Raw genomic sequence first — 13907 nt, 5'->3', positions numbered from 1 at the left:
GATATTCTCGTATTGTGTTCATGTTTACTACAGTATTTTCAAGTTTTAATTCTTCGTCCACAATTACATCAGTGGCTAATTTATGAATAAATTTTAAGGATTCTAGTTTAAAGAGTTCCGTTACATTTAATTTTTTAGTTTGTTCAAAAAGTTCTTTAGTTGCTGTTAGATAGGGAAGGTCATATACTAACTTAAATATTTTATTTGGTTGTCTTTTTAGTCTGTTTATGTCATTTTGATTTCCTATTCCCATAGTAGTTGCGTATAACATATTTTAGTTTTTACATAGGCTTCATACATTATTATTTTATCCTTTATTGGAACAAAGTTTTTGATTTAAAAAAAAAAGACTCGATAAAGTCGCCACTTTGCTAATTAAATTGTTGATATGAATTGTCCATGTCAATTGTCTGTATATTGTTAGTCCTAAGTATTTAACATGTTCAATTTCAGTTAGTCGTTCATTATTTATGTAAGCATCTACTTTGTGACATTTTTTTCTAGATTCAAAATGGATAATATTGCATTTTTTTCATTAAGTGTAAGTAAGTTTGTGTTTGTCCATTTAGTCAACATAGTAAACTCTTCGTTTATGTCATTGTTTGTTAATACGTCTGTTTGATTTTTATAGAATAGTCCAATGTCGTCGGCATACGTAATAATTTTCTCTTTAAAATTATACAGTGATAAGTCATTAATATATAAATTATATTTTTATGGACCCAAAATAGATCCTTGTGGGACTCCAAAATTTACTGTTTGTATTTTGCTTTTTTTTCATTTGCAAAGGTATACTGCTTCCGATTTGTTAAGTATGATTTTAATAGTTTGCATTCTTGAGATTTTACTCCTGTATCATTTAATTTTTTATCATGGTCTCAATGTGTACCGTATCAAAAGCTTTTTTGAAATCTAATACTTACTTTAATCCACAAATTTGAAAAAAAAACCGCATCGTTTTTTCGCTTCTTCGAGACTGGTGACTTAATCATAAAATTCAGCGTATTTATTTAAAACAGTAAGGATAGAAATCTAAATTAAATAATAGTATTTTCAATTGAGTTATTTTTGAGTGAAGGAACTTTTATCAATGTGTTTCGAGGTAACTAATGAGTCGATATAATTATATTTTAATGAGTTAAAATAATGGTTATATGTATTATTAGTATTGTGGTTTTTATTGTCCCATCTCAGTGAGGCTAATGACTGTCAACTTCAATGTCTGAAAAGGATTAAACATTAATAAGTTAAGTGATAAAAATTGGAGGGCGCTGCAGATTAAACAAACACTTGCTAGAATGAACCCTTTATAGTGGTTTGAATAAATATTTTTTGCATGTCATATAAATAATGAATTAAATAATGTCGCGTGAATGTTACGGCGATGTGATGGCGACTGACTGAATTGGTCTCTTTATAGACCACATTCCTTTGTTGTTCATTTCTTCATGGTAGGGACAATGTAAATATGCTGCAGGACAACGCTCTCGTTTTTATGTGCAATACTGTTAGAGTTGCATAATATGTTGTATTGGATTCAATAGATAACGCTGACTTGCTTTATCGGTCGTTGCACTATTATTTCTTGTGATTTTTTTTCAATCAATGGACTATAAACCCCACAAGAGAATCAGAATGAAATATTGTGTGTCGGTAATTTTTGATTTTTCAAAATTATTTTTCGTCCTAGCTCCCATAAAAAAACATTTATCAAAAAAAGAAAACAATAAAGACAATGGTAAATATCTATTGTGTGTGAAAAAATGATGAGTCTTGTGCCATAATCCAATGAGAAAATACAAAACTACGTTTGTATGAAAAAAAAGTGCGTTTAAAAACTAATCTTAGTTCGGATTTTATGAACAAATAACAAATTGTTTTCCAAACAAGTTTTGATAGTAAACCATTTTTAATTGAATTTCAATTGCAATTTCACGCTATTTTATAGGCTATAAAAAGCGTTCAATGCTTCGTAAATATATACTATGAGTAGGCATCCATACGTCCCGGTTTGACCGGGATTGTCCCGGCTCGGCATTTTGTCCCGGAGCTGGACGTGACAGATGAGTTGAAGTACTATGTTATCCTGTAGCCCAATCACAAATAACAATCGACGTGCTAATAAGCGACGTGATAACAATTTCTCACCATAGTTGTTTATCGTATTCGCGATGGAACATCCGTGAACACCTAATATTAAATGTCAAAATATTTACGTTTCGCGACGTATAATCCTGCTGCGCAATCACATATTTGAATTTCACCGGTGTAAATATGGAAAATATTCCAAAACTGCTATTTTTATTTATTTATTATTTATCACGCTATTTATTGGATTTCTCCGACGGTTGGCAAGCCAAATATCAAAAAAAGCAGTCGCCATACTAAAAACGTAGTTATACAGAAAGCGCCAGCTATAGAAAAGTAAAACTGAGATAATAGCACTTTTGTGAAAAGGGTGAAAAATCGAATCTACACAACAGTTTGAATGTTTTTTGAATTTTGACAAATGATGAACAATGAATACATTCGTTTTTTAATGTTACAAACAAGAATTTAATTACGAATTTGATCAGTTTCTATGATTTTTAAAATACCGTTAGATTATTCTAGTGCTGTGGGTGTTTTCTGCAAATTGAGAAATGCCGCTTTTGTGATCGACACTATTTTCAAAAGGTGATTAAAACAGTTTTTTGTACGAAAGCGACCTGCCAGTTGTTAACAAAACATAAAATAGACCTTACTGCAGCCGATAACACCAAAATCTCATTTTTTCAAAATTGTGGACTGGCTGCTTTCTGCATAACTACGTTCAATTGTAATTTAATTTTCACTTTTTTGTATTGGATACTCCCTACTATTTTGCAAATGCAATATATTGTATTATTTTTTTATTTTTCGCCAGTGTACTGTTTTTATATACGAGAAAAACAAAAAACAAACCAACACGAGCGTTGACTTAGAGATTACACACGCGTCGACTTATGACTGCGATAACTTAAGCATGTTCAGTTCATTGTGATCACTCAAATGCTTAGCATGTTTTTAAGCACATCGATAGTTATTTGTGATTGACCTACTGGAGATGGTTCGGAAAAAATTTCTGAGGTATCTTTACTCAAGGAAGTGCGGATGCTATCCATGGTTGTACCCGTTTGACTTCATACTGGGAATGCTTGGCTACAGTAATTTTGAGAAAAAGAAAAATGCATCATATTTTTTCTAATTGATCCGTGGTATTACGTCAACTCAGGTGTAATGGAGAGTACTTTTCTTTGGGCCTTACTTGTTAGATTTCCTTATATCAGGTTTATATTAAGAAATAATTATACCCGGTTTAACTATCTATAACCGATATAAAAAAAGGTTACTTTTAAAAATATTTATTAACTATAGTAGGGCCAATTTAATAGGTCACATTTGACATTTGTCGATTTTAGCTTCACAGTGAGGTGACCTGCTTAAAAACATCGATTAAAGTGAATGAATCGATTCGGACATCAAACATAATATATGTGAATTGAATTCAGTTACTATGAAAAAGTACTTATATGTACTGTAATTTTATTTTAAAAATCATAAGTCGAATCCCTGTCCCATTATTATTTTCTATCGTAAATTAAAGGAACAAGATAAGATAAGTACATAATTTAACAAAATTATCAACATTCGATTTTTCTGGGTAACATCCCTAGTGTTTAAAAAGAAAAAGGGTTCACTGGTGCAACATTGTAACGACGTTTAGAACAGAAAAAGTTTAATTTGGTAATGTATCCAAAATAAAACAAGTTTATTGGATTGTAATTCTACTTTATTTTTTATAAAATATACAAAGGGTATATTGTGACGCGTTTCGTCTTGTTAGGACATTTTCAAACAAACTAACTTAAATATTTACAAAGTTTCCTTATATACTAAAAATAATTGCTATTTTATGTTTGTGGATTTCTATACAAGCCAAAATAAGTAGAGTAATTAAAATACAATTAGGGTATACTGAGTATATTAGAGGAATATTTTGGTTATATTGGGTAAAAACCTTCCATTATTTAGAAACATTTGTAAGGGTATGACTTTAAAATTAATGTAATAATTATAAAAATATTGATTTCATTTATACAGGTTTATCTTGAAAATTATTGTTGAAATTCTACATTGGTGTTTTACACAGGTTTCATTCATGTTTAATGTCAACTAAGGTAAAATACATTAAGATTTTATAATATTTTTTTATTTTAATTTAATTTATTGGGAACATTACAAGTTTTTATATATTTAGTAGGTATATAGTAAAATAAAAAAACAAAAAAAAAAATTATACTCGTACATAATATGGAATAACAAATTTACAATTACAAGATTATAATTATAAATAATTTAGTTTTTATTTTTGAAAATATTAAGTAAAGGTGAATTTACTAGGTTTAACTGTTCATTTATAAGTATATTAGCGGGGTTATTGTCATTTTTTATTATTTCTAGCTGTTCTTACAAATTGGGATTTTTCAGGTTTTTGTTTAATGAATGCACTTTTATGTTCTTTGAATCTAATATTAAAAGATCTGCCTGATTGACCAATATAAATGGCAGCGCATTCCTCACATGTTAATTTGTAAATGCCACATTTATCCAGAATATTTATATTCTCTTTACAATTTTTTCCCTATGTTATTATTTGTTTTATAGGCAACGTTAATATTATTGTTTCTGAAGATTTTTCCGATTTTTTCTGAAATATTTCCAAGATACTCTATGCAGCTATATTTCTTGTCTAAGTTATTTAAATCTTTGGGGTAAATTGATTTTAAGTTATTTGTATGTATTTTCTTTTTTTAAATATTATCTATAATTTACCAAACAAATATGGAATTCTAAATTAATTTAAAAAAATAACCAGATTAAATATGGAATTCTACCAATTATCTGCATACACAATAAACAGAAAAAGTTTATTATGTTTAGAATGGTTTATTAGTGAAAGTAAATCGTAAAATTACCTTCTTTTGTCATTATTACATATAATATAATAATAATAATATAAATATGTAATCGTAATTGAAAAAAGTTAAGCAATTGTGCAGTTCTAAATTCGAAAAAATAAATAATATTTTACAAGGTTATGTTGTTGAATTTTTATGAAGTGTCAAATGTGACCTATTAAATTGGCCCTACTATAGAATAACAATTCACAGGTCGAGTGGAGGCGTATAAAAAAAAAAAAAAAAAAATCACAGGTCATTTAATGCTTCATTTTTTTAAACAGTCAACACTGATATGTGCGCGTGCGCAGTAACTTTTATAATAACACAAACAAACGTCAAAGTCAAATCGAGACTACTGTCAGCGTAATCGAAAACAAACATGGAGAAAACCGTTAGAAAAAGAAATAAAAATTAATAAGAAGAGGAAAAGTTAAAAACGAATTTTATAGTTTATTCGTGTTTCTTTTTTATCACAATTAAGTAAACACATACAAACATATAACATTTCAGATATTATTTAAACAAATAATTAAAAATCACTTTCTCATTGAGAAGGTCGCAGGACTTCAAAATTGTTTAAAATTGAAAAAAACACTGATAAACTATCCATTTTGATTACCGAAAAATATGACTTTTTAGCGTTATACCACATAATGTGCAGGTATAAGTTTCTATGGTCGCTATCCCAGATTTAAAACCAGTTTAACTTTATGCGAGGTGCGAGGGCCACTATTCTCAAGCTTATTTTTATACCCGATTTATAAGTAAGGCCCATGCTCTAATGACTACCTTAAACATAGGCAGCTTAAGCTGCTTTATCTTCCTGCTTGCAGAACCAGCCTGCCAATGGTAATGCCAGTAGGAAGATATATGTCTTTACTCAACCGTATCTCTTCGGATACAACATCTTTCGGGTTACTGAAAGAAAGCTCAGAGAAGATAGCTTCCTTTTACTATGATTAATCGGGTTGTGGTCCTGTGGCTAGTGTCTCGGACTCACGGACCAAAGGTCTGTGGTTCGAATCCCACTCTATCCCAGCTTGATTCCATTTTCTAATAGTGAGTTATTTACAACTCGTTGAAAATGGCCCTCAAAATTAAATATTTGGGTAAATCATAAGAACGCAAATATTTCTTTTATAAAAAAATAAATTTAAAAAATGATCACTGGGTGTTACTTGGGTTTTTCGTGTTATGAACGAGTATGCCTTGAATATATTTTTTTAATGTACATAAACGAATTAAATAAATCATTTAAAACTGAAATAAAAGTATGGCTAAATATAACACCACTGTGAATGGGGTTATACTAAAATAAGTTGAATTAAATTCTATAAAATGGTCTCTTAATTATAATTGTTGTTTTCGATATAAAATTACTGAATAAAATATTAAACTACAAAGTAGATACTAACCTTCTAAATAAAATACAAATAAATGCAGGATTGAGAACACTCAGACATCGGGAAATATTTAAACTGCCTTTGTTTTCAAATAATGCTACATACCACACACCTATGGCCCGCATGTGTCGGGAATATAATATATATTGCCGAAACAATAAAATTGACATTTTTCATGATACTCTCTCAGCTTTTGCGAATAATCTCTTAGGAATAGATCTTATTCAATGAGTTCACACATACAACTTATTTTTTATTGCATTGTATCCTGTATAAAAAAAATATGAAAAAATATGTATTACAACTATATGAATCTAGTTTGTGTAATTCTATAATTGAAGATATATATGCATGTTAAATTATATCGACCAATGCTTTCAAATTGTATGTTTTTTTAATTTTATTTATTTACAATTTTAAAAAACCCGTTAGGGTTACATTAGAAATTTAATATTGTCTAGTCATTTTATGTCTCGTCTAGTCTAGTTAGTTCAGTCATCGTGTGCTTTTTCAGATTGATTTTAAATTTGTCTCCAATAAAAGTTTTCAAGTAGTAAGGTAGGTCGTTGTAGTGTTTAAGTCCATTATGTAGTATTTTTGACTGTCCTGTGTTTGTCTTTGCTTTTTCAATATGATAGTGTTGTTGTTGTCTGGTGTTATATTTGTGTATGTCAGCATTTTTGACTAATATTATGTCGTCGTCTTGTATGTTTCCCAGTGTTATTTGTGCACAATTTTTAAGGTCTCAATTTTAGTCAAGTAGTTTATGTCAAACTGGGTTGTTTTTTTGTACAGTTCAGTCGTAGAGGTCAGGTAGGGTAGGTTGTATGTTAGTTTAAAATTTTTATTTTGTTGTCTTTGTATTCTTGTTATGTATGTCTTGTTACCAGTTCCCCAGAAGGCGATCATGTAACTCAATTTACTTTTGACATAGGCTTCGTACATCATAATTTTTTCCTTTCTTGGTATAAAATCTTTAATTTTGTAGAAAAGGTAGTGATGCCATTACTTTAGTAAGTCCATCTATGTGTTTTGTCCATTTTAATTGTCTGTCCATTGTGAGTCCTAGGTAAGTCACATGTTCTAGTTCTTTAAGAGTTTCGTTGTTTATTTTTATGTTCATGTTATGGTTCTTCTTTTGTGTTTCGAAATGTATTATATTGCATTTCTTGGCATTTAGTGTTGAGAAGTTTTTGTTTGTCCATTCTAATCAACTAACACGTCATTGTTGATGGTTTTAGTCGTTTCAATGTCATTTTTGTTTTCAAATAAAATGTATGTATCTTTGTTGAATTACATAATAAAAATAAAATAAAGAATATTTATGTAACGCGGATTGAATCGGTGCAACGTAAATAAAAAAAAGGAAATTTTTAGAATCGGATCAAATACTTTAATAATCAACTATTATGATCGTCAGGTGTACTTTTATATCTTTAGTTTAGAATTCAGAAGGATTTTGGCTAGTTTTATATTCTTGCACAAATTGATATCTGACGGTATAAATGCCCATGATATCCTTGCTCAGATAAACCGTAATGTACCTCGCCGTAACTTGCCTACCAATTCTGTATTTGCTGTGGGAAATTATAAAACTACTATCGGATTCTTTTCCCCTCTGCCAAGAATCCTAAAAACAGTGAACGAAATCTCATTAAACGGTACTGTCGATGTGTTCCTACAGCAAAAGCAAGCATTCAAGAAGCAAGCGGTGTTGTCACACCTGATTCGCGATGACACACTTGCCATGTCCGCCTGGATTATGCCATAATTATACCATCGTAAATTAAAAATGGTTTAGATTAAATATCACTTTATAATAAATACTCATTAATGCCAATCTGTTAGGGCTTTCATTAGTCTGTTGATTGGCTTAAAAAAAAAATTATAATAAAAAAAGTTGAGGAATTTTTGTATCTGAAAAGTTTGTTTACTAGGAATGGAATGACTGAGAAAGATATTGAAAGGAGGGTAAGTGCCGAGAACAGAGGTAACGATGCACCTTGGCAAATATTTTTTTGTCGCAAGAGGCAAAATTAGCAGTTTACAATGGAGTCCTGATCCCGACCCTGATGTATGGGAGCGAAATATACACTTGTAAAAACAGGGATGAAAGTAGGCTGAATTCTGTCGAAATGCAATTTCTAAGGAGAATGTGTGGTAAAACTATGTACGATGGATGCACAAATGATCAGATCCGTACATTATGTAAGGCTGAGATAAGCACTGTCGACAAAATTAAGAAAGGAGCTCCACGTTGGTTTGTACATGTAGAGCGAATGGACAGCGAAAGAACAGCTAAAAATATTTACAATGCGAATGTTGATGGATGCAGAAATAGAGGAAGACCGAGAAAGACGTGGCATGTTTTGTGTACATACTGTTTGTTTACCTAATAAAATAAATAATAAAATAAATAAATAAATAAAATTTTCTGTGTCGGTTTGTTTTGTGATTTTCATAACCTTACCTTCATGCAACAAAACGATCGAGATACGCCGCACTAGGTGTTTCAATGCAGTGCCCTATACTCCATTAGGTGCTGATAGGTGATGACGATGATGTAGCCATCGAGTCGAAAACACAAGTCCATAATTATTCCGGTTCTATTCCACACAAAGAACGTTATTCTTTAACACGACACGGATAAATTAACGGATTAAATCACGTCTGAAGAAACATCTCCTTTCTCTTCCTTAATCTCTCCTCCTTTCCCTTTTCCTCTTTCCTCTTTTTTCCCTTTTCCAATTGAGTAATGGTTTTGATTTAAGGTAATTTATAAACAAATACGTTTATTTCTATTTTTATATATTTTTAACTGTTTAATCTTTTTTTTTCTACTGAATATGTTCTGTAACTTGAATTATAAAAATAAAACTTTTATTTTATTGGTTGGTTGGAAGAAATTGCCATTTGGCAATAAGCCCGCCAATGTACAAATAACATTATGTACAAAAAGTTAAATAAATAAATAAAAATAATAGAACAAAATAACAATAAAATCCACTTGCTTTGCAAAATTTACAAAAAAAGCAAATTCAAGGTTTTTAGAAAAACAACGTATGTTATTTTGATACGGTCAGTTAATTTTGATATTCGCAGTTATGATTACATTTTTTGTATTCTTCCTAATTAGATACATAGTGTTATAATAAAGTATCATTTATTGCGAATATCCGGCCGGAAATGAGACCATTTTATACATTTTACATAGGTTCATACGTACAGTTAAATGTATGTATTCTATTTTAATTTGAAAACTATTTTAAGTATTCAAAAATGCACGGATATCTTAAGGGACATGAATAAAGAGTTTGTAAAATGGTTAAAGTTTGTAAGTTTAAGTTACTATTTTTTTAATCGTTTTGTTTATTAGTGTTCATTCTCTTACTATCTTTACATTTAAATATTCTGTTCGTGTGATGCCACTGAACTCTTCCTGAATGGCTCAACCGATTTATGTGCGGTTTTCAGCGAAATGTAGATCTTTGCACTGCGCGTGTTCGTAGATACAAAAATTTTCAATCGAATCTGTAAAAAAAAGAAAGAAGCATAAACACTTTTTTCATCGACCTACCAGGGTTGGATTCGACGAGATGCATGTACGAAAAAATGGAAGGATGTTGTTTTTTTGTGTTTGGAGTAAAATGAGATAGGTAATTAAAATGGAAGTATAGTGTGAAAATACGTAAAAATTAAGAAAAACAAGAAAATATCGTAAAAGGGCAATGAAAAAATGCAGTAAAATGGCAGTAGAATGAGAAAATACCTCAGAGTAATAGTGCGTGAACCTATAAAAAAGCCCTATCACTATGTTTCATCGAACGCAAGCGATGTTGGTTTGTTGGTTAGCAACCAATTGGTGGCAATTTTGTTTTGTTTGACAACATAAACATAACGGTTCGATCGGATGCTTTTGTCGCTGTGCTTGGCTTTGTTTGTAAATAACTTGGATATTTACATTATAATTAATAAAAATCAACTATGGTGAATTGCGGTATGTTTGATTGCAGCGGTACAATGTGCTAAGGGAGTCAGTTTTCACAGGTAATTGATTTCGAATATTTTCCTTTGATTTACATTGATTTTTGGCATTTAGTTGCTTAAAAACTTTCCTTATATCAACGTATTTACTTCAGATACTATTTTTTCTCAATTTGGGGCATAAATTTGTGAATTAAAGTGTGTTTACTGTTGATAATGACAGTTGATTACGGGCAGTATGTTCTAGGCATCCATATAAAGTTTGAGTCTTTATCGAGTAGAGGTCGATTAAATTTTACTCGAAAATAACAATGTTAACCTTGAAATCGCATCTAAAATGACGTGTCCGAATTTCAGGCCGCTACGATTCGCCGTTTTGAAGATGTGACGGACAAGCAAACAAACTCAACACAGGAATTTGGTTCCATGGAGTCGGGATTTATGTCTCAATAAATTTAACATAAGTATACTGTGAATAAATAAAAAAATAAAAAAACACACACATGTATTTTCTGTTTTATAAAATAAATATAGGCGAATTATAGAAAAATTAATTGTAACAACCCTGCAAAAATAAATACACAGATATATATTTAAAAATATTTTCAATGCAAATTAATATCCATTTAGCAATTCTAGACCTGAGTACGACCCATTGTTTCGTACTTAATACCCAATAGTCATATAGTCAGACATCGGGAAATATTTAAACTGCCTTTGTTTTCAAATAATGCTACATACCACACACCTATGGCCCGCATGTGTCGGGATTATAATATATACTGCCGAAACAATAAAATTGACATTTTTCATGATACTCTCTCAGCTTTTGCGAATAATCTCTTAGGAATAAATCTTATTCAATAAGTACACACGTACAACTTATTTTTTATTACATTGTATCCTGTATAAACAAAAATATTAAAAAATATGTATTACAACTTAACGTATAAATCTATTTTGTGTAGTTCTATAATTGAAGATATATATGCATTTTAAATTATTTCGACGAATGCTTTTAAATTGTATGTTTTCTAGTATGTATCTTTGTTAAATTACCTAATAAAATAAAAAAAATAAAATAAAAAAATAAAAAAATAAAAAAATGATCTTACTATGTTTGGGCTCCTCTATAGCTTGGCGCATTATTAATCTGAGGAAAATACAGTAAAAGGGAAGTAAAATAAGAAAATACAGTACCTAAAAGGGCAGCAAAATGGTAAAATTCAGCAAAAAAAGGCTAAGTGGGAAAAGTACAGTAAAATGGGTAAATGAGTAAAAGGGAAGGAAAGGAGTCCTGGTCCCGTCCCTGATGTATGGGAGCGAAGTATGGACTTGGAAAAACAGGGATGAAAGTAGGCTGAATGCTGTCGAAATGCGATCTCTCAGGCGAATGTGTGATAAAACTATGTACGATAGATGCACAAATGTTGAGATCCGTACATTATGCAAGGCTGAGACAAGCATTATCGACAAAATCAAGAAAGGAGCTCTGCGCTGGTTTGGACATGTAGAACGAATGGACAGCGAGAGAACGGCTAAGAATATTTACAATGCGAATGTTGATGGATGCAGAAATAGAGGAAGACCGAGAAAGACGTGGCATGACCAAATCCAACAAATACTTAAAGATGGACGTGTCGAAAGTCGGAATAATCGGCGCGCGCGCATGAGAAGATGTATGAATGTAGAGGAAGCGAGATCTGTATGCAAATATAGAGTGTTGTGGCGTTCTATCCTCTCTGCCTGCCCTTACGGGGAAACAGCTTGATGGTTTGTTGTTGTTGTTGTTGTCAGTTCAAAATACAACTTTATTTGTAAGAATCTGACTTTCAAATTATTGGGTTTTTTGCAAACAATGCAACCTCTACTGGAGCATTGCAAAGTTGGCAATCTCCAAATTTAAATTTCTAGATGTACGAATGTAGAGGAAGCGAGATCTGTATGCAAAGATAGAGTGTTGTGGCGTTCTATCCTCTCTGCCTGCCCTTACGGGGAAACGGCGTGATGTTTGTTTGTTTGGAAGGAAAATACAGTAAAAGAACAGTAAAATCGGAGAGTACACGTAAATGCAAGTATTTGTACAAAGAAAAATCAGACCGCGATTTGCTCATTAAAATCGAACATCCATTGATTCATACGTACGCCATTAGCAATTCTAGAATTATCCATGATCATATTACTTTTACTATCAAATGTATTTAGCACATAGTAATACAATTAAAACACAGTACGTGAAGCGGATACAAATATGCTAATACAATATAATACGATATGGAACGGATTAAATTTGATTTGATTGTTATGCCATTGTTGGCGTACATACGACATACTTGACAATATTTTCAGTGCGTCTAAATATTTTTTTGTAGCATGGTTCGAAGGATATAATATATCTTACTGATATAATATGTTAACATATTACAACGGAGATGAACAACATTTATTTATTTATTTATTCATTCAAAATTACAAAATTAAATATTTATGAACTTATTAAGGCTTTTTAGGCTATGTCCGTGTCAAGCCACAATAAATAACAATAAAAATACATAGTCAAATTAATTAGATCAAATTATGACATAGAATCACAATCTAGAAAAAAAAGGTAAATGTAATAAATAATCAAATTCCAAAGAATACAATGCAAAAAAGATATTCAGAAATAATTTAAAAAAAATAAATTATACAAATTAAGAATCACACATAATCAAATATACAAAATAGTGTTATCATTAAAATCAACAAAATAATAGTATAATATTTAAGAGAAGGTAATATAGAAGTCTAGGCATCTACAGGGCTTGTGACCTTATTGTTGATAAATCCACCTGGTCCATGAAGAAGTTTAGGAATTGAAAAAAATATAATTTTAAGGCGTTGCCTAGTATGTAGGTGAAATAATTCAATTAGATAAATCTCACCCGCATAAATAAAGGTTTCAGCTCTTTAACTTCACAAACATCAACAGATGAAAGAATTGAAGGAATATAGATGTTCAAATATGGGCAGAATGGTGAATGTTACACAGTGTGTAAAGTGGCCACTTAAACAAGCCATTGACAGGTCATAAGCCCTGTAGATGCCTAGACTTCTATATTACCTTATCTCGAATGTTCTCCACCTCTGTTGTAATATGTTAATGTAAACAGCTCCCCAGGGAGTTGAATCCAGTCCTTGTCTACAAAAATTTGGACAAACTCAAAATATTGTTGAAATAATATGTGTTTATTATCATATTAACTGTCCAACTGTCGGCCTCGTGGTGTAGTGGTCATCGCGTTTGCCTTCCAAGCAAGAGGTCTCGGGTTCGATTCCCGATATGGTTAACATGAAACTTTTACTTTAAAACGTGTTTTTACCCTAGAATATTTCATAGCAATTGGACCTGAAGAGTAAGACTGGTCATCTTACCTTCATGTTACAAAAAAATCAAGATGCGCCACGATTGGTGTACGAATGCAGTGCCCTATGCACCATTAGGTGCGGAATGGGAATGATAATGATGAGTTATCCAACGAAATAAATACAATAATGA

General features: G+C 30.9%; 1 non-coding gene across 1 annotated transcript; it reads left to right on the top strand.

Annotated features, from left to right (window-relative positions):
• Positions 1-13625: 13625 nt before the first annotated feature.
• On the top strand, positions 13626-13698 carry TRNAG-UCC (transfer RNA glycine (anticodon UCC)). Its single transcript has one exon. It is a non-coding gene; the product is annotated as a tRNA-Gly (tRNA).
• The last annotated feature ends 209 nt before the right edge of the window (positions 13699-13907 follow it).

The sequence above is a fragment of the Micrasema longulum genome, unplaced genomic scaffold (genome assembly GCF_059751315.1).
Source record: "Micrasema longulum isolate JH-2025_06_02 unplaced genomic scaffold, ASM5975131v1 h1tg000403l, whole genome shotgun sequence".
NCBI lineage: Eukaryota > Metazoa > Arthropoda > Insecta > Trichoptera > Brachycentridae > Micrasema > Micrasema longulum.
Note: the sequence above shows the minus strand (reverse complement) of the source record. Positions and strands in the feature narration are given on the sequence as shown.